Source organism: Prinia subflava, chromosome 2 (genome assembly GCF_021018805.1).
Source record: "Prinia subflava isolate CZ2003 ecotype Zambia chromosome 2, Cam_Psub_1.2, whole genome shotgun sequence".
Taxonomy (NCBI): Eukaryota; Metazoa; Chordata; class Aves; order Passeriformes; family Cisticolidae; genus Prinia; species Prinia subflava.
The window spans coordinates 13,243,949-13,265,799 of NC_086248.1; positions in this window are offsets into that span (position 1 = coordinate 13,243,949).

Genomic DNA, 21,851 nt, shown 5'->3' on the forward strand with positions numbered 1-21,851 from the left:
TGAGCAAGGCATCCTCTGAGGCTGGGCTTTTTAAACTGCCTAGGAATAGTACCCTAATCTCCTACATCTATGACAAAGATGACTATTTCAAAAGAAGTCATTGACCCTGTGGGAAATCTAAAAGAGGGCACCAGAGTTTCAGAACTTGTCAGAATACAACAATCCTCATTCAACATCTAAACTGTTCAACTACTTTAAATAAGTGTTGCACTTTCATATCTAAGATCTTCTCCAGATATATTCATCCTGAAAACTGACAAATTGATAAAGTCAAGCAGATGTTTTTTGAACATATACCCATTCAGCACAGAACATATTTATCCTGCAGATTTTCTTCTGATAAGCAATTGATAGGAAAAAGGATGAGGTCTTATTCTTAGACTTAGAAAAATAATTGTATTTTTACAGTCCCAGCCTCTCATTTTGAAACCTGAAATGCTTAGTTATACCAATATTAAAAAGGAACATATTGTTCTTTCTCATTCCTGAGCAATACACATATGAAAAACTATACTGCAGAAGTAAGAACAAATATAGAGCACAAACAGCAATTTCAGAAACCAGAACAATTGATAATATAAGAAACTCTGTAGTTTGTGGTATATTGTCAATAAGCTTGCTTTCTCCTTCTGCAACAACAGTGTTTGTCAAGATAGCTGGCCCTACTGATCTCCAACTTTGTTAAACCTTAAACAGTAATTATTCTTAGAGTTGGGGACATCCAGTAGAGCTTATGGTTTTGATGACATCTTTCAGAGCTGAATATAACTTAATATTAGTTAGCAATATGATGGAAGAGTGAGTATAGTTATTGAAATTTAAGAGTAAAACAGGGCTAGAATTAAAGTTATCTTGACAAACAGGAATAATGGCCTGGGAAAAATATGGTGAAATGAATCACTGACAAGTATATATTTTAGTTAGGCAATGTGAAATGGGAAGACCTGGCTAGGAAGCAGAAGTAGGAAAAGACGGAGAACTACTGTGTTTCAAATTCTACACTGCAGTAGCAGAATGTTGTAGTGGAAAAATAAAGGTCACACTCAGATGGATGAACTGGTGTCTCACATGCAAGACTCCTAAAATAAAGTTTGTACTCTGCCCTCTCTCTCTCTCTTTCTCTCCCTCCCTTTCTCTCCCTCCCCTCCTCCTCCCCCTGCTATCCCCTCAGAAAGAGTTATTTCTGTTCACCTCATTCACTATTTTGTATTGGACTCACAATTTAGGTATCTTTTGAGTACTTGAAAATTGATCTTTTCAGGTGCTGGTTTAACCTACTTCTTAGCTGCTGCAGCCTGAAATTTTCTAATGAATCTCTGACACACATTCATACAGATTAGACATTAGCATTGAACAGCTAACAGTTTGAAATAGAATTTAATAGGAAGAGAGGGAAGGCTATAAAGTAATGATGTGCAGGACAATCTGAACAGCTGCTGGCTTGCACCAGAAGATGAACTCTTCTGTAGCAATTCTGTCTAGCCATTCAGACTTTTACTTCCCTTTCCTTATCTTTGGCCCTTCCACTAAAAATCCCATAATAGGTTTTGCACAACTCCACATGCCCTCTCAAATATCCCATAAGAAGAGGATGCTTTCCAATGAAGCCCATGAACGTCTTGTTTCACTTGTCTTATCAGCTACAAAGTTAAGGTTCAATGTCATCAAGCCTATTTATGAATAAATGTGCTCCTCAATAGCCCAGAATTCAGCAACACAAAATATTTCAGCTTTCTCATTATCTGCTTTCCAGCCGTTTGGATTTCATTTGTTATTTTTCTTTACAGATTTTTTTGTCTTTTATTTTTTGTCTTTTATTTTTAAAGTTGACTCCTCGCTATGAAGAATTTCTTACAAACATGATATCCTCAGGTTATTACAGCTGTTTCCTGTTCCCTGGTAAGGATGTGATTCAGGTTTTATTGATATAGACACGTCCTCCTTGATTAGATGGGACTTTGACTCATTTCTGCAGTAACTGTCTGTCAAGTTCCCATTTAGTTATGATCTTTGAAGGTTACCAAAATTTGTCTAAGGCTGAGCATACTGCTCTAATTGCACTTTCTTGGAGCAAAGGATAGAATAGATGACTTCCTGAGCAACCTTTCTACTAAATTAGGGCATGATTGAATTTATTTATTTATTTTACACTCTAGGCTTTAGATATCTGTTATTTCTGTTGAGAAATGACTGGGTTTTTTACTGCTTCATGAACACTGCAATGAGGATCTCTCTAAAACAGCAGGTGTTTCTCCTTCCTTCCTTTCTTCCTTCCTTCCTGCCTTCTTCTTCTTCTTTTCTATTTCATACAGCACAAATATATTTTCTCTTTATATTAAATACTTTATATTAAATAAAGTATCTGCAGTGTTGTTGTCTGATATAATGTCCATTTCAATCTGTATATATTAGTAATCCATATACCCTAACCATACAAACACATTCTGCATTCCAGTAAGTTTTCAGCCTATCTGGCATATTCTGGAGCTGGATTTTCCTTCCTGTGGAAATGCTTATGCATGTGCAGGCACGGAGGGCTGGTAACACTCTCATGGAGGACTGAATATTGTCTGCTTGCATCATATAATCCCTGCCAGCAGACTCATTTTGCCTATGTACAGCATTTGATGACATAGCCATGCTGTTTCTAAGCTCAGAGCTAATATATTTTCTTTATATAGAACTCTGCAAATATATCAAATTACTAATTTGGTGGTGCTTTACTAGTGTGACTCAGCACTTACCATGCAAGCTACTCTCATGAAAACCTTTAAACATTGTTTTGTATATATGTGTGTATATATATATATATATATATATATATATGACAGCACCAATGAATTCATCTATGCTTTTAAATAGAAGGATTCCTTGTTTGTTATTTAATACAGGAAAGATCCCTTTCCCGATAAGTAATGAAACACCAAGACCCTCTTTTGGAGGTTAGAAGAGTTTAGCCATATGAATTTCATAATTGGAAAAAAAAAGGTGACTACTTTTTAGTGTATTAGTACAGATGAAATTATGACTGTGTGCTCAGAACTGACTGTCTCCATCTCCAGGTGCATTTAGCAATGTTAACAGTCTGAGTAATGACTGATAGATAAATATACACAACCATTTTCACCTAATGTTCATGCTGAAAAGCTGCATTGGAAAAAAAAAAAGAAAAAAAAAGACCTATGAATCCTGGCAGATCACAAGGTGTTCACAAGCCAGCAATGTGCCACTGCAGCCATGGAGGCCATCAGCCTCCTGGGCTGCATTAGGCAGAGGGTGGTCAGCAGTCCAAGGGAAGGGATTCTCCCCCTCTGCTCACCTCTGGTGACATACATGTGGAGTACTGTGTTCAGCTCTTGGTCTTCCAGTTCAGTAGTGACACAAACACCCTGGAGTACGTCCAGCAAAACTTCATGAAGATGACCAAGGGATTGAGGCATCTGACACATGAGAGGCTGATAGAGCTGGGATTGTTCACCCAGGAAAAGAAAATGCTCAATGTGCATAAATACCTAAGGAGGAAGATAAGAAGATGGAGCCAGGCTCTCAGGAGTATCCAGTGACAGGACAAATGGCAGTGGACAGAAACTGGAATACACAAAACTCTATTTAAACACAACAAAAAATAATCCTGTGGTGGTGGTTAGACGCTGGAACCAGTTACCCAGAGAGATTTCAGTGTCTATTCTTAGGAGCAATCAATGCCCATGAACAACTTGCTGTAGCTAACGTTTCTTGGGTTGCAATGCAAGATGTAACCAAAAGTATGTATTGTGCTGCCATCTGTTGAAACTGGCTGGGGAGGTGTTTTTCTCTTTATCTCTTCCCATTCCTCATAACTCTGTGGGGGAGAGGGGGCAAGTGTCTTCTGATAATGGGCCAGCTGTTAAAAACAAGTGGAGCAGTGGGGCAAAGTTCTTTATCTCTTCCATGACCCATCCTCCCTCCAGGGGGATATCTTCTGTTAATGGGCCATTGAGTCTCACTGCATGACTGATAAAATTACATCATCCATCGTGAGATGCTCCACCCAATGGGAGGAGCCAAGCATTCCTACCTGGATAAAACCTGAGAGTCAGAAACACCAGGACAGCCTGCGTCCAGTGGATTCCCAGAGGAAGACTGACACCAGTGCCAGAGAATCCCAGCTGGCTCTCACCCTGGCTCTCGTGCCAGGAGGAGCTGCCCTCGAACTGCTCACAGTCCAAGTGGCAGTGCAGAGCAAAGCTGCTCTCTACAGCTTCTGTGTATCTTTGGTGTTGAGGTTCAAAGCAAGAGTCAGACAAGGCTCTCTCAGAGGTCTTTATTCTCCAAGGGGGTACAAGAGAGAGACAGAAAGCAGGCAGGGTCCCGCACTAACATTTTAAGCAGGGGCAGAGGGGTGGGGCAGGTGGGTGATTTGCCCCAGGTTAATGCAGGGCAGGGTCAGGAGAGGAGGACAAAGGGACAGAGGAAGAGATTTGGATTTGGTACCTGAGGGATTGGAAGGGAGAAGCAGGGAGGAACCATTGGATATACAACTCCAAAACAGCTTAACAACACCCACCACCAGAGAAGACTGGACCCATCTCATCACCACTGGACTTTCAGAGGAAAACTATACCCTTCTACAGGATCCTCTCTGCTCCAACAGAACCACATCTGTCACTCCAGGAGGACTTAATTGGACTGCTACCTGTACCCTGACCAACAGGGTGTCAGGTTGTATTCTGATTCTGTCAGAGTTTTCTCTTTTTGTTTATTTGCTTTTTTTGTACTACTGCATTTTTATTTTTAAAATTCCTAGTAAAGAACTATTATTTGTATTCCCATATCTTTACCTAAAAGCCCCTTAATTTCAAAATTATAATGATTTGGAGGGAAGGTGTTTACATTCTCCATTCCAAGGGAGGCCCCTGCTTTCCCTGGCAGACACCTGTCTTTCCAAACCAAGACATAACACTACTCTAAACAGCAGGGTTTAATTAGATGATCTCCAGAGTCTTTTCAAGCCTTGATTGTTCTGTAAGTCTCATATACAAATACATGCACAAGCATGCACTTTTTACATATTCTTCATATAAATAATCAAATATTATAATATTGATCTCTCAGTGTGACTATAATGTCACTAAACACTTTAGGCATTTATTTTAAATGATTTTTATATAAAGTGCATGTATTATTTCTCCACACAGTATTCTGACTAACAGGCATACACCAGGGGAGCATTTTCTGGGAGTAAAAGCTTCCAGTACTTTCAAGTAAACAAAACTCATTGTCTGCTTTCAGGGCAGATAGAGGACACTACTGGTGTCCTAGATTTACTTTACAGCTCTCAAATCTCCACAAAAGCACCAGTAGTATAGTCCACTGAAAAACACAACCCCCCCCTCCCAAAAAACCACAAATAAAACCCCAAAAAACCCCAACAACAACAACACCCCACCAACCAACCAAACAAAAAAGACCCAAGAGGCAAATTCATTCTTTTATAACAAAATAATTATATCAGATATCTCTGTTCAGTCTTAGAAGTGGCCCCTAACACCAATCAGAGAGAGCAGCAAACACAAATAGACACCAGTTTCTCTCTCTGACACTGTTCTTTACTTCTCTTCAAAGACTAAGGAAAATGGGATAAATCAGTCTGATGTTCAGCTCCTGACACTCTGCTAGAATTTTCCTCTGCCTTCTAAGCCAAGCACTCTTTTATTTGTGTTAGGCAAGATTTTGCCACAACAGAGTAGTAGTTTACAATACGTATTTCTTATCTTATAGGAAAGAGCAAATATCCTGTTGTACTCAGAATGTAAGGTCATTTATCTGAATTTCTCTTCTCTTACCTACATCACATTAGAGACATGCAGGCAGATGAAAGATTTTATTTTTCTTTTTTCCCAGCTGCTCTTCCCACATGGTTTTTCCTTCAAATAATTCCATTTATACATTGGAACAAAAAGATAAATTGCTATAATTAAGCAGCTCCGCTGCAGATTTTTCTCTGTTCTTGAATACATTGTATGACTTCTATTTAGTGAAATTATTTCAGAGGCAAAAATCCCAATGGTGGGCTATCACAAAGGCAGTGTGGCATTTTCCATGAGGAAAACCCTAGAATATATCCTTAAGCACTGTTAGTTTTTCTTTCTTGCTTTGGAAGAGTTCTTTCCTTAGAGGGAAGACATAAGTTAGTTGGGTTTGTTCTATTCAGAATGGCGACAGTGCAGTGAGATCTCACCTCTTGTTTGTCAAAAGAATATTCTGACCTGTAAACTGCAGCATGAGGAACAGAAGGGGCAAGGAAAAGTGTTACCTGCTGTGTCTTATTTCTCCAGCTACAGCTGAATTATTTCAGAATGATGGCTGTAAGAGTCAGAGGGTTGTGGCATGGGACAAATGACAGTGATTTCTATAGCTTAGTGAGCAAAACATTCAGCCAGGGACATGACAGATCACAGCTGTAGGTTTTGCTCCCTGTATTACTGATATAGTGTATTTCATTATTTATTTCTATTATTATTTTTTGACAGAATGGCAAATGACAAAGCTAATGTCTCATTCCACAAACAGTACTGTGGAGGTCAGGATGGCAATGCACTGTATAATGCTATTGTATTAATGTTTCAAGATCAAGAACTGTGTGAGGGAGCTGTTTCTAAAGATCAGATGTTAAAAGTTTACCCTCTTTGTTTGCCTGCTCTTTCAAAGTCTGCTGGATCATCCCTTCTATTCAGATTTTTGTTTTATTGAGCTCTTCATTCACTGAAAGTTGTACTAAATCTAGATGGGTTGGTTTCTTGTCTGTTTGTTAAAGTACAGAATTATTCCTTTAAAAACATTTTGAAACTTCTGCATATGTGTCCATCCAGTGTTTTACAGAATTGTTGAGGTTGAAATGGACTTGAGAAGACCTTCTAGTCCAACCCCCTTACTCCAACAGGATCACTTAGAGTAGGTCACTCAGGACTGCCCAATGGGGTTTGAATAGACAGAGGATAGAGACTCCACAACCTCTCTGGAAAACCTTTTCCACTGCTCAGTCACTCCCACAGGAAAAAGTGACTGTGATTGGTTAAATGTCATTTTTTCAAAAAATTGTGCCTGTTGTGTCTGGTTCTGTCAGTGGGTAGCACTGAGAAGGGCCTGGTTCCTGCACCTTCCTTCTCTTCTGCTGGTTATTTTCTTTAGCCTTCTCTTATTCAGGTTAAACTATCACAGTTCTCTCAGCCTTTCCTTATAGGAAAGATGCTCTCATTCCTTTGTGACCTTTGTGGTCCTGCACTGGAACCACTTCAGTAAGAACACATCTTACTTGTGCTGGGGAGCCAAGAACTGCACCCAGAACTCACCAGTGCTGAGCAGAGTGCAACAATCACCTTCCTCAAGCTGCTGGCAGCATTCCGCCTTCCTGGGGCTTGAGGCGGGGCTGACCAGCCTGTAGTTCCCTGGATCTTCCTTCTTGCCCTTCTCAAAGATAACAGCCACAATTGCTTTCTTATCTAACACATTATCTTGTATTATTTTCTCTACACTACAATTCAGAGGTAGAAATACAGACAGAAAAGAGCATTATAAAAATAAATTTGTCTGTTTATATGAACTCCTGACCTTTTTATTTGCCTGAGGAGCCAGAACCTGTCACTTTGCATCAGTGATTATGTCTATACTACAATTTTAACAGTGCCTGGGAGAGTGCACAGGCACTGGAAAATCCCTGTTATATGATTAGTTCTTCAGGATGTGTGTGGTACAGTCTAGGCCACCTTGTACGCTCCCAAACATTGTCCAGGCAGAATTCCAGAGGAAAAGAACAGTGTATATGGCCACTCCCATTACTTGGCTTACAGACAGCTCAACCCCTTTTAGGGCTAATAAACTGATAACACAAAATATAAGTTTAATGACAACGGATTATCTATTCACCTTTATTTTAATAATTGAGATATAGCAAATGTTTTGTTTGTTTTTGTTTTTTCCAAATAAGTTTTTTAGAAACAAAATTGTAAAGGTCATTGTGAAAGAATAAAAACAGATTTTCACCCACATTTTACCCTTTTTAATACACAAATATGTTGCAGGACCTGTTAAAGTTTTGTATAATACAACAATCTTGTCACTTGCAAGGTCAAAGATTTTGCAACCAGTCTAAATATTGACATACAATAAACAACAAATGACTGGTGCTCTCTGCACATGCCTCTCATGTAATAATTCTCTTCTTTAAAGAAACAGTAAAAACATACCAGATCAAAGAACAGGTATGAAATTAAAATTGTAAACCAAAACAATCATTGTGACTTTTTTATGCTTTTCTATATGCCTAGAGTGTTTTTTGCATAAAAGACTTGATCCTAAGTATATCTTTGAATAGAATATTATGGAGATAAACTAAAAATATTGGGAATATTTACATACAGCAACAGAGAAAGTTAGCCTGTGATGTGTATCAACATGTAAACTCTTCAGGAAGGGAATGTGAAGTCTCCAAATTTTGCAAAGATGTGAATATACTAAAAAATGCTGCAGATCAATAGCAAGTTTATCAACTTCCTTCTGAACATTTTCTGATGTTTCAGTATTTAACAATAATTCTTCTTAACTTCTTGGAACAGATGAGAATGGAAAGGTAATTGTTTCTAGCACAAAAACAACAACAACAACAACAACAACAACAACAACAACAAAAAAATTCTAACCTAAACCTCTGTTTTCAGCTAGGTCTGGCTTAGCCATACAAATTTCCTTATTCCATTAGGAAGTTACTGGTTTTGTAAATTTGTTCCTTTTCAAATTTTTCTTTAGTATGTCAGAGAGAAGTTATGAGATGTCAGTATGTTATGAGATTGTGTAGGGCTCCAGTGAATGCATGTTCCAGATTTTCTCTGACAATGCACAATACTCTCTAGAGCTGCAAAACAACATGAACTACAGGTTTCCATGAGAGATGGAAAACATTCAATAACTTTATTTGCCAAACACAGCACATGCTCTTGTGTGGATCACAGGGAAAATCATAAATGATATAATGGCTGGAGATAAAGTTTTGGTTTTTTCCATCTGTCATTTACATATATATATATATACATATATTTGTGTGTATATATATATATATAAAAAATTGCTTAAATTACTGCTGAATCTAGAAAAACACAATTATGGAGGTGTGAGCTATATAACATCCATCTAACAGAAAAAGGTAAAAACACTTGGCCAGAGGCAATTCTCCTGTCTTGAAGTGATTTGGCTCTGAAGACCTTGCATCCATACAAATAAACTCTCTTACACTTTGAAATATCATGGCATCAGGCAAGACAACAACTGGGAATTGTTCCTGGCTCACAATAACCCTCAAGGCATTCTAGGGTCTGCAGGTGAGAATAATAGTTGTCTTCAGCCAAAAAAAACCCAAAACAAAACACCTCAAAAGTAAAAACAATTTATCAGTATGGACAATTCACTTCAGAATCTGGGAAACTATTAGTTTAAAAACAGAATTTATGGTGTGAAAGCAGATTTTGTTATTACTGTGTGTTGGAAAGTGGTCTGAGGGAATGGTGCAAATTGTCAGACCGTTCTTACTTATCAGATCATGGGAACCATAGACAATCATTTGAATAACTTGTCCTCTTGAGAAGAAATTTCCTCTGTGGTAAAGAAAAATATGGTTTCCAATGAGAAAGAAATCAGAGTCTTCTGAATTCCTTAATGGATGCCATAAGGACCTATGAGTATCAAGTCTAAGCACGTACCTAAATTTCCCTGTGGTGGTGGGTTTTTGTTAAGCTGTTTTGAGTTCTGTATCTCAGTAGTTCTTCCCTGTTTCCCCCCGTTCGATGCATCGGGTGCTGTCCAGGCATGTCCCCCTTTTTGTCTCTTTGTCTACCTCCCCTACCCCTGTTCCTAGAAGCTTTGGTCAGCTGTCCATCGTTCCCCTGATCCTGCCCTATGTTATGGAAAAACCCCTGCCCATCTGTCCTGGGCCCAATCCCCTGCTTGTTCCACAGCCCCCACCCCTCGGGTTTAAAAGCAGGCACAGGCTTTGTTCCTGGCTCCTTTTCGTGCCCCTCTCTTGGGGTATAAAGGTCTCTGAGAAATCGTACGAAAAGGAGCCTTCTCTAGTCCTTGCTCTGAAGCCTAGGCCCTGCAACACCTGTTTCAATAGAAGAACCACCTTGTTCTGCACCCTCACCTGAACCTGCTGGCAGATCTGGGAGCAGCCCCTGGCACAGCCGGGAGTCAGAGCTAGCTGGGATTTCACCAGCCCTGTCACTTCCCATCCACTGCTCTGCTAGGACTGCACAGACTGATGTAGTAATTATCCAAAGAACACGCAGTTCATTTCAGGAGACAAGGACCAGTTCCCAAAACAATTTCACTAAGGTCCTGTATCAAACTGAACTATACATGGTAGCTTTGTCTCAAATTCCATCTAGATGAGCAAATCAGTTTATATGTTTCCCTTTCCTATTAAAGTGATGAAATCAAAAATAGGGTTTCTTTTTATGTTTTATATCAGTAATAGCCTTTTGATGATACTTGTCATCCTGCAGTGAAGTGTAAACACAATAAATTTAACTGTAGTGTGAAGATAATCTAAACAAAAAGTGGAATAATATTATCTTCTTCCATATCATCAGAAACTGTATTGTTGCATGAGACAGGAAAGCAATAACATTCCATACAATATTAAATATATGTATTTTAATATAGCTCAGAAGTTCACACAAATTGCATTTTTTGGTGATATAAAGCATAAACACTTTGAGAAAATAATCATATTACTGAGAGAAGTTGTTTTGGGAGTGAATTTTCTGCAAAAATATTTTCCTTGCTAAAACGTAAAACACTAAAGAAGTGCATGGATAATGAATATTCTATTCTGTTCTGTAAGCCTCATGATACAATCCAATGTTCCAGTGAAAGAAAATGGATGACTTTAGAATAATAAAGCAATATTTAATGCCATAATCTATTAACAGTGGGAGTAGAAATCTATAAATATCTAAAACATGGAGTAGGAAAGGAATAAGGAGAAATATGCATATAGGTATCTCGTGGAAAAAAATATCACCCATTTCAGCTTTGAATCTGCATAATTACATATTTCACAACTCCTAGATTTTTTTTTTTTTTTTTTGTACAAGCATGTTCTGGACTCTTCCTGAGCAACATTTCTCTCTTTCTAACAAAAGGGTATGTAAACTGCATTATATATTTGTGATTTGTTAGACATTTAAAAAAATGAAATTACAATCTATTAAGTCAAATGTTCATTTGTTATGCAAATCCTTTTTTCTCTATGTGTTCATACAAAATACTTTTTTTTTCTATTTCTTCACAGTCACTCTTTTGCTGCTGGCATTCTGTGTCTTAACTTCATTTTACCTTCTTATAAACATATTTACCCACAGCTTAGAAAAATGTTAAATAGGACTTTCCCTACTTTCATCTCACCAGGTGTTGAAAGAGAATAAATTCAATTTCTAGGAACAGTGGCCATTCTTGAGTGGGAGATAACAGTATATCCACCCACTACATATCCTTTATTCAGATGACTCCCAGCTTTTTTTATAAGCCCTGAAAGAGCAATGCAACACTGACAGCAATAAAAATGGAACTCAGCCTTCAGCTGACATCTGTAAAGATGAGTCAGGGATACTGTGGAATCATTTCAGTAAAGGACTATGAGAAATATCAGTGTGTTTCTTGATGAATTCTCCCTGAATGTGAATAATGTTGGGGATACCCCACAGCAAAATTGTTCCAATGATACGCCAACTTAAAAGTGTAGTCAGCTATTCTTCCCAAGGAAAAGAAGTGGAAAAGAAGCTTAGGCTTCATCACTGATTCATTTAATCTTGCTCATAGACAGAAAATATTTCAAGCCTGCTATTCCAAGAGCTGTGCAGTGTGTAAGTACAAACTCAAACTGAGGAATACTTTCAGCTCTTTCTTTCCATGTTAGTAATTTGCCTTTATGTACTCTTTGTCCTACGTTACTTTTCCCAACTTTAAACTATTTTATTAATCTTAGTAGCCATCATAACGTAATTTTGTTGATCTGCATAGAGTATATTTTCTTCATCTCAAATAGGTGCACTATAGAATTTATAATATTTTATTGGGGTTTTTTTTAACTAAAGATTTAGAGAGAGAGTTGTATTATGTTTCTGCCACTGTAGCTCACGATGTTTGCATTGCTTCCCTAAAACTAATGAACTCAAGGGAAGAACTGCATTTTTTTTCTACATTCTGATGTTTAATTTACATTTGATTTGTATAGTCCTTCAGCATTAAAGAGTCTGCCAATACATGCAATACTTCACCTTAGCTATAGAAATGTATCTTTTTAGAATTGTAATGCAGGTTAGTTTCTGTTGCAGCCTTGTACAATTACTGATTTTTGCTCTTTTATTTCAATAAGATGCTCACTACCAATCATCAGGTTCATTCAAGTGTATTGCTGAGGGATCTTTCATGAGTTTTACTTTAGGATTACAAAGAAATTATTAATTTCAAAACAAGAGATGAATGAGGAATGAAGGATGATTCCTTTTACTCACAAGTATTTGAAGAGAAAGACAAATCAGTTTTAGTAATAAAATTCTGTTTGACATATTTAGCTATCTGGGTGGATGTAAGCAGGCACATAAGGGTCTGGATTACCATTACAACCAAAAACTTGATTCAATATTTTTAGTATCTGTGATTGTCTGAGAAGACCCACAGTATCTCACTTGGCTTCTGCATGCTGGTCCAGAAGGATAAAGGGTACAGGATATCCTGTAGTTCCTGTGTGGTGCTGTCATCCCTGTCAGCTATCACACATTTCTGATTCTCTGTGGCCCCTCAGCTGACACTGTAGCCTAAATTTGGGTGAGTCAGTAGCACTTTACAGCTGGATCAAGAAAAGCAGTTGGAATGCAGATCAGCAATCAACCACCAGGAATGAGAGATAATGAATACAGGAGAGACAGGAATGAGACTCAATTATTTACCCACTAAAGTACCCAAGGTACAAGGATACTGAAGTTTGACAAAGGACTTAAAGCAGACGCAGGTTCTTGTGACAATTGGAGCCGTGGGAAATAATTACAGAGTGTCACAAGGGTCACTAAATATTTACAGTTAGACAAGGATTTTTGCCCCATATTGGAATGGACTGAGCTCTTACTTCAAGAAATTTAGTAAGTTCTTAACTCCTATTTTGATCATAATTAACAAGGTAATGTTGGATGTTATGAATCACGTTATGGAGTGCCCCTGGTCTCAATTCATATTTCCACACGCAATTTTCTGGTGGCATTTGACTCATGCACAATGCATTAAATATGTGTGCACAAAGGTAGCAGACATGACATAAGAAATTCAGGGACATCTGTCCCCTGTCTAGGCAGACAGAATAGTCTAGGACATCTTAAATGACATTTAAGATGCCTCTTAAATTCATTAGATGAAACCTGATCATTGATAGTGAGAATCTTACTGAAATGTAAGAGAAAAAAGCAATCATTGTGCAAAGCTTCAACAGAAACTGACCTGTACTACAATGTCAGAAAGATAAATCCAAATAACTAAGGTGAAAATAATGGCCAGCATTGTCCTCAGTCTGGGAAATTGAAAGGAACTTTCTGTACCTGCAATACCTGAAAATTAGTTTTATTACTCTATAACTTTATATAGAGAGGAAAATAATTTTTATAAGGCAAAGATGTTTGGATCAAATTCAGAATTCCATGTATGATTAAGAAAGTGTACTGTATTCTGAATCTAATATCACTGTAGAAATTAGACATGAAAAAGGAAACAGGTACAGCATTACAATAACTGTTAGAGTCACAGAGGTTGGTTTCTGATATCCTGTAACAATAATCACAATCTAAGTAAAAATTAGAATTCCATGAGGATTCATCTTCATTAAAATTGATGAATCGAGTGGCAGAATTTTGAGAATTGTCAGGGCTCTTTTCTGGAAACACATAAGTTATGATTGCTGATTAAGAAAAAAAGGAATAAATACACATTGTTTAAAAGTAAGATGGGCTTATTTGTTCAGACTTCCTTAGGTTTTGTAGGGAAAGTGTATAGAGGCCATGTTTCATGAAAGAAAGTGTACATTATTTTGTTAAAAAATCATGCATGTACACTCTCAACCCTGCAATTTATTAATCAAAAATCTTCTTGGAAATGATCACAATTTTTAGATTATTAGTTGAAATTTATGTTTGATTCTGTGGGCTGTTCAGCAGAAAAGGATAATTTTAGACATCCCTTTCACTTTGAATGTCCGCCTTCATGCCTGAGCAATCTGCTGTGCTTGCTGTTATTTTACATCTTGGCTAGCATTTCTGGGACTATGAATTTCTAGGTGACTCCTAAGGAGTCACCACACAAAGTTCTCAGTAGTTTTCCTCAATGCCTGACATCCTGCAGACCTCACATTGCAGCAATAAGGATGAAAACCTCAGAGTTAAAGGGTAATCACAATTTGAAAATAAAACTACCAATTTAGCTCCTCAGTAAATAGAGGAAGTAAGTCTCTATGACCACTACTAGCTGTAAGTTGAATTATCACAAACATTATTTCATTTTAAAGAAAAATAATAAAATAAACAAATTTACTGTGTAGAGGTTGTGTGGACAATGTTTTCGAAATATGATTTGGCCTACTATGGTTGATATTAGAATTAGAAGATGACATCACAGAAGTCCTTGATGAGGACTTGGAGAAATAAGACAGGGTGAAGAGCTGGGCTTAGACCTCAAATTGAATTCAATCCCACAACCTAACCCTTTCAAGCTATTAACAGAAGGCATGAAATACACCAGAAAAAACAAAATTTATTTTCCCTAGATGAAATTTGAATTTCTTCTTGTCTCTTGTTAATATAAATCTTAAAATATAGCTGGGTCATTAAATGAAAATTCAATTAAAAAATGATTAGTCTTGTCTGTAATATAAGAAAGTACATTTCTAAGGCGATTCATTTATCTTTTTAGAGTTTCTACAGATAATTTTTTTACCCAACAATATATAGCAAATTTCTTTTATATTATTTTTTTGTTTGTTTATAATTTTTGGAAGACCTCTCATTTTAGTATGTCTAGGTTTGGTCTTGTTTATCCTTTTTCTGGCAAATTGTCTCTCAATTCCCATTAGAGTTTTTGAGTTTTGGCTTTTTGGAAGGTAAGGTACCAGAGATTTAGACTACGAAAAAAAATTAATTATATGATACAATTTTTTTTAAAGGTTCTTGGAGGATCTTCTTAAGACTGAATTACATGTGAAGGACCTTTAGTTGCTTTGAGATCAGACCCAGTGAAGGTGTTCATATGACTTCCACAAGACTCAAACCTTCTTGCTTTTCACTTCAGCTGCAACCTGTACTTCTCTGAAGTTACTTTTACTGAGCTAGATGTAAAAGAAAATGAACATAAAGAAAATTAAAACACAAAGCTGGATCAGAACACTGAAATGTTAATATAGGTCCTGACAATAAATGAGATGGAGAGGGAGAAGACTACATCTGACAGATGCTCAGCTCACTGCTTGGTGCTTCCAGCATCTAGGACACTGAGGTGGTGCTGCAGTCTGGAACAGAACTACAATCAAGCAGTAAACTTGAGTGAGTTTAGAAGAGTCTCATCATTAAACCAAAGTATAAGAGCTGCATCATAAAGACACACGTCCCTAAAGGGGAGGAAATATTGTCACAGAACAAGAAGTGGCTGATGTACTTTCAATAAGAAATAATACCTTAGGGGAATATCCCACAAATGTAACAACATAGTTACCAAATATAATACTGATAGCATCTAGGAGATTTACAGCAGCTTTGACATCTTTTATTTTGTTTTCATTTACCTGTTTTATTTGTACACTTCTGAGAACATCTGTATTTGTTTTTATTCTCAATATAAAGCTCATCAGATATCCCCCAACAACCTCTGTGCCCATTTTCAATTACAATGAAAACATGAAGATACTGTAATCTTACATTCTTTGTTCAAGAAATTTGGTGAGAAATGCTTTGACTGAAAGAGTAGTTAAGTATTAAGGCCCACATTAGTTTTCAGCTACAATATGGAGATTTTTCCACAATGAAACATGAAGTGCTATACAACACATGGAATTTTAAGACTCAAATTATCAGCATTGTGGAGCAGAACACGAATGTGTCTTATATTTAAGAAAAGTATAATTTATTACCTTTATACCATGAGGCTTTTCTGTTAAGCATTAACGCAGTGTCTTCCTACTTACCTTTAGTTATTATCACCACAATAGAATCACAATCCAATATTCTTACCATAAAGCTTTGTACAATTACATACTCAAGCAAATATAAACGTATACATATTTTGAAATAATCTGTTCTCTTCAGTAAGGCTCTCAAAAGACTGTAGGAACTGGTACTGACAGCTACACTGAGTAATCTGAAGCATGGGATTTTTGGTGTTTGGGTTTTTTTTCTACGTTTAGGCCTAAACAAGCAATTATGACTTTGGAGAACTAGTGTATTAAAAAGCAATGTCTACACTGAGGAAAGTGTAGCTTTTGTTTAAACATGAGAATGTTCATATTTTATAAACTTACTTCAAGATGCATTCATAGGAAAAAACCCATCCATTTTAAATACTTTGTTTGAATGAATAGACATAGTTTAGTAGACAAGGCTTGGAGTGCAGGAGTCCTAGAAACTTAGAGTTTGGGGTTTTAGTGTATAGTAATACATATGAGTTAAGATGGAGTATTTTGGGTGTCACTTTCTCCTTCTGTCTTCTTCATGGGTTTGGGTGGTTTTCTGTAATTGGGTGAAGGGGGTCTGCATTGCGGGCTTTGGATGGTCATTATTGGGTCAGAAACAATAATAATATAGGTGTGATCTCGATATTGGGGGTTTATTGCTTAAATAACCTTGGGAAGAGTTAGAAGCTCTCCATTTTACGTTCGTTTTCTAAGAGCTCACAGTGAGTGAGTCTGTAAATACTGTAAGTAGATAAGAGATAATAAACATTCCAAGTCCAAACTCGACCCTTTTTTTGCCTTGTATTATTCATCCTGATCCTCGCAAGGAAGAAAAGAAGCCAAAAACCCTTTACATTGGAGGAAAAGGCTTTGAGGTGTTTATGATACTTCAGGCAACTACAAACTCCCCCATGCACCTTACCTTTTATCACTACAACAGGAAGAAAAAGAAAGGTCAGGAGCAGTCCTCGGCCTCCACAGCACTGGAAGTGAACTCAGGAGCAGCTCCTATGAGTCAGGGAGAACTGAACCCGGGGTGCACCTTTCCCCACGAGCTCACTCCATCCAGAGCAAAAGTGCACAATTCTTTGTAAAAAACCCTAAACTTCTAAACTTGCTGTAGCTTTTCCTCTCAGCAGTGGCCCAGAACGTGACCTACATCCCACATATTAAAGGGATTTTGTCCTTTATAGGCTGTATGAATGTCTTACTAAGAAAAAGATTTGATTAACTTATGGTAAAGGACAAGCTCAAATAAAAAAGACAAGGAGGCAAGACTGTGTTCTGCTGTGCAACCTCAGATAAACTAATTTCCCTCTCAGCTTCTGAAAAATAGAACGGGAGCGATAATCAATAATGTTTCATGACCTTACAGAGATACTGTGTGCATCAATGCATGGAAATATGATGGGAATCAAGTCTGTGAAGAAACTCCTAATATCCTTATTTCTGAACTCTGCAGGAGTTTCATGGTCATAACTACCCTGAAAATTTCCATATCAAAATTACCATAAAGTTGTTGTGGTTGTTCTTGCTGTAGGCAGAGAAGGAGAAAGAAACTAAGGAAAAAAATCCTTAAAAGACAATTTTCTGAGCCACTATCTCCCATTGCTATGCTTAAGAAAGACTTCAAAAGCCTTGTGAATTAAGCACTCCACCCTCATGTTTTTGTTAGACAAGGCTCAGTGCCTCCTAGGTCTGGGCCTTGCTCCACGTGATGAGATTGCAGTGCCTCAGTGATGCAACTTCACAACTTTTACCACATTGAAGGAGTTGAATGAGCATGATGAATGAGAGAAAGGGATTTGAAAGGACAAGGATTGTTCTATCCCCTTTATAATATCCAGTAAATACAGACTTATACAGCCAAGAAAAGTATGAAAACACTTGAACCCTAAAGTTGGAGACACTGAAAAGCTTCTGGCCATTCCCTGACTATTACTGTACTAGGAATGGCCAAAACAGTCTAAAGAATGAATTATATGAAGTCTGCTGAATGCTAATAAATTCTTTTCTGTTTTGAGATGTTTTGAATTAATTGTGTCAACAAAAACAATTCTTTGGCATATGACATGTACCATTTATCTCATGCAGACCTTATCAAAGAGGAAAAGGTAGAAAAAATGGGTATACCTGCTGCTCTGCTCATTGAGTCCAGAGAGAGGCAGAGTGAGTAAGCACTGCAGAATTTGGCAATGTGTTCTTACAATTATAATTAATGATGACTTTGAATGAAAAATCTATGGTGCACAGAGTTCATAAACTCAGAGAAGCAGCAATGGTGCTTTACATTCCCAAACAATACAGTTTTTAGATTTACTTCTCAATACAGAACATTTTCCTACTGACAATCCCAGCTATATCCTGTAAATCAGTACAGATAATGTAATTCAAATTTTGGCAACTTTCCAGGAACACTATGCAGTTCATTGCTGAAGAACATAAAATATAAATTGAATGTGAGACCTTGTTTTGTGGAGCCTAATGCTTTCCACTGCTGCTAGATGTATTCACACATTCCACCTGACCTTTCTTAACTTTCACAGCACGAAGGACTAACTTGTATTTGCCACCCGCATTGTCCTTTTTATCCTTCCCACCAGAAGTTTAGGTAGCTGAAGATCTGAGCAACATGAAGCTCCAGGGTATGAATTCACTAGCAATGATATTAAATTTTCTTTCAATCTGGTGGCCCATGCAGCTGTGACACTTGGATTTCAGATAAAGCCTCATGAAAATGCCCTCACAGGGGGCTGGTCCAGGGAAAAGGCAAAGGATAAGGCTGATTTTAAGAAATTCTTTCTGTATTCCCTCTACAAGTGGTCTTCTATGAGAGAACAATATTTCTGGGGAAAGAAGAGGGGCTTCTCAATTAGGACACAAATGTACAAGGTAGCTGGATTCATTAGCAGAAGAAACTTAGTTCAAGATTTTGCGTTGTAGGTTTCCAGATCATCCAAATATTCTTCATGAATTCATGAAGTGGGATGTGACAGATACTTTTGAGTAACTCCTGGTTGCTATGGTTTGCTTTCACCCATGTGCTAATTTCCTCAAGTCAAATTTCTTCATACAGTCTGATTGCATTCTATATTCACAGCATGCAGAAAAGTGGATTTTCATTTGAACCCTTTGGCATCCTAACCTACAGCAGAATTTTCTAATACTTAGAAATATTCCAACTTCTGATTTCTGACTGCCAAGGCCCAAACCAATCCAAAATATCAACCTAGTCACTCAACCAAAATAATCTATTTACAGCCTCTCTTAGGCCTCTGCAGAGAGAGGTAGGTTTATAATTAAAGTAAGGCAAGTTTCTATTGTGTTTTTTACAGATATATCATTGTTCTGTTAATGATATAACAACTGTGATTATATTTATTTGGTGACTCCACAAGTGAAAACTAATGCATCAAATGCAAACAGAGTGTATGAATTCTCACAATATCATCCACCAAAGAGAAATCTCTTTACAAGACATACAAGAGCAATGATATTTTTATACTCCTGCCCCAGAAGCATTTTTCATTCAATACATATTTACTTAGAGATAAAGTTCAATGGTAATAGTTATTTTACAAGTAGAGTCCTACAGTTTATGATTATTAAAGTCCATATAGTCAGCAGAGGGCACTGAAGAGAACATTATAATAGATTTTATTGATATAATCACTGCTGTCACCAACTCCTGATGGCTTGAGGCTCAGTATAAATGAAGGTCTGCATCCCCTTGTATTTTATTAATATTGTTGTTTGTCTAATAAGAAAGCCATTTACCTGCTGTGTGTGATGAGGTTCCTTGACAGATGTTATTCTTTATTTTCCTTTCCCTCTGTGCTTTGGGTTTTGTAGAAGTGTGAGTGATTTTTTTTTTTTTTTTTTTTTTTTTTTTTTTTTTAATTTTTTTTTTTTGGACTTGTTTGCAACTATTCCTTTCAGGTATCTAAGAAATTTATATTTATACAGCATCCTCATCACCATTTCTATCTGAATAATTGCTGAATAATTGCTACTGCTTATCCCTACCTATATAGTTACCTATATAACCTTTAAAATGTTGGAACACTTCACCAGTGACCTGTGATTCTTCAATCATTGTTGAAATTAGACAATGAATAACTGCTTTTTTCCTTAGGGAAATTGTTCAGATGAATGGTATGAACAGACCAAGTATTGCTTCCAACAGATATTTATTCAGACCAATGATATGAAAATGATTTAATTTTTTTTTATCTCTTATGGTTTTGCAATGATATTCCATTTGAAGAACAAGATATGATATTCCAATATTTATGATGTTTTTCACTGTAACAATTCTTAGTGATTCCAATGAATATTCATACTCATTTGTTATTTTTTGAAAACCTAAATTACTTCCTGGAGTAATGAGCCTCACCATCTAGAGGCAATTAATTTCATTCCCCATAATTCCTGACAACTGCATTTAAAGGCTTGTGAGGATACTAAGTGTGACATTATAGGTAATATGTATCATGATATGAATCATGTTAAGCCTATTGGGAATACAATAACTCCTCTTCAGTGATCCTGTGACTGTCATTATTTAACAGCACAATTGCACATGAAGCTGAATATTTCTGCATCATTGATTTTATATCATTTGCTAATATTATAAAAGATGTTTACAAAAACCAATATTTTTTTGTCACAAATACACTTCTCCCAATGGAAAAGATGGCACAGTTTTATAGATCTTCAGCATTTCTATGGAAATATATGTCTCATACCTATATGTATTGCATATACACATACTCATATATGCATGTATTACACAGACATGTAGAGATAAATTTATGTATCACACCTTACCCTGCAGTGACACAGGCTGGGCACTCTCTGGTGGGAGCATAGCTCTGCCAGAAAAGGCCCTGGGGTCCTCTGGGCACAGCTGGAGCACCAAACCCAGGCAGCACAATGGTCTGACCACACCCGTGAGCCCAGAGGGGAGAGTGAGGGAGGGAACCATCCCCTGCTCTGCTCAGCACCCAGCAAACCACACCGGCAACAATGTCCCAGGTCTTGGTCCCTTAAATAGAAGAAAGATGTTGATAAAATTAAAAGAAGAGAGTTCAAAGCAGCAGAAGTGGAAGAGGGAGTGAAAAAGTGCATAGAGGGAGATGAATAAAACCCCCAGGGCCACAAAAATGTTGAAATCTCCTGGAAAGTGGAACTGCTGACTTTTCCACAGTTCTAATGCCATTCTACTCTGCCTTTGAGGCATTTGCAGAAGTCTAAAATCAGTTTTCTTATAATCCATGCCCTACCGGTGGCTTTTGAATTAGTATTTCAGACTTTAATGCTAAATCAACACTCTCTTGAGTTCCAAGAAAAAGTTTCTGTAAATAAACACATAATTTTGAAATTGATGAAAAGTTTTCTGAGTGGGAAAGGATTTTTTCAAAACTCTTACAGTATTATTTCAAATTCCATCACTCATTTATCCACCAAAGTTTGTCACTGTATGCTTCAATGTATCTTCAGTAAACAAAATATAGAATCTGATTGTCTGCAGTTGTCTTATGTAGAGACCCATATATTTTCACAGCTTGATTACTGGTCAAAGTAAGAGCATTTAGTTAATTCACTTAAAGAATAATTC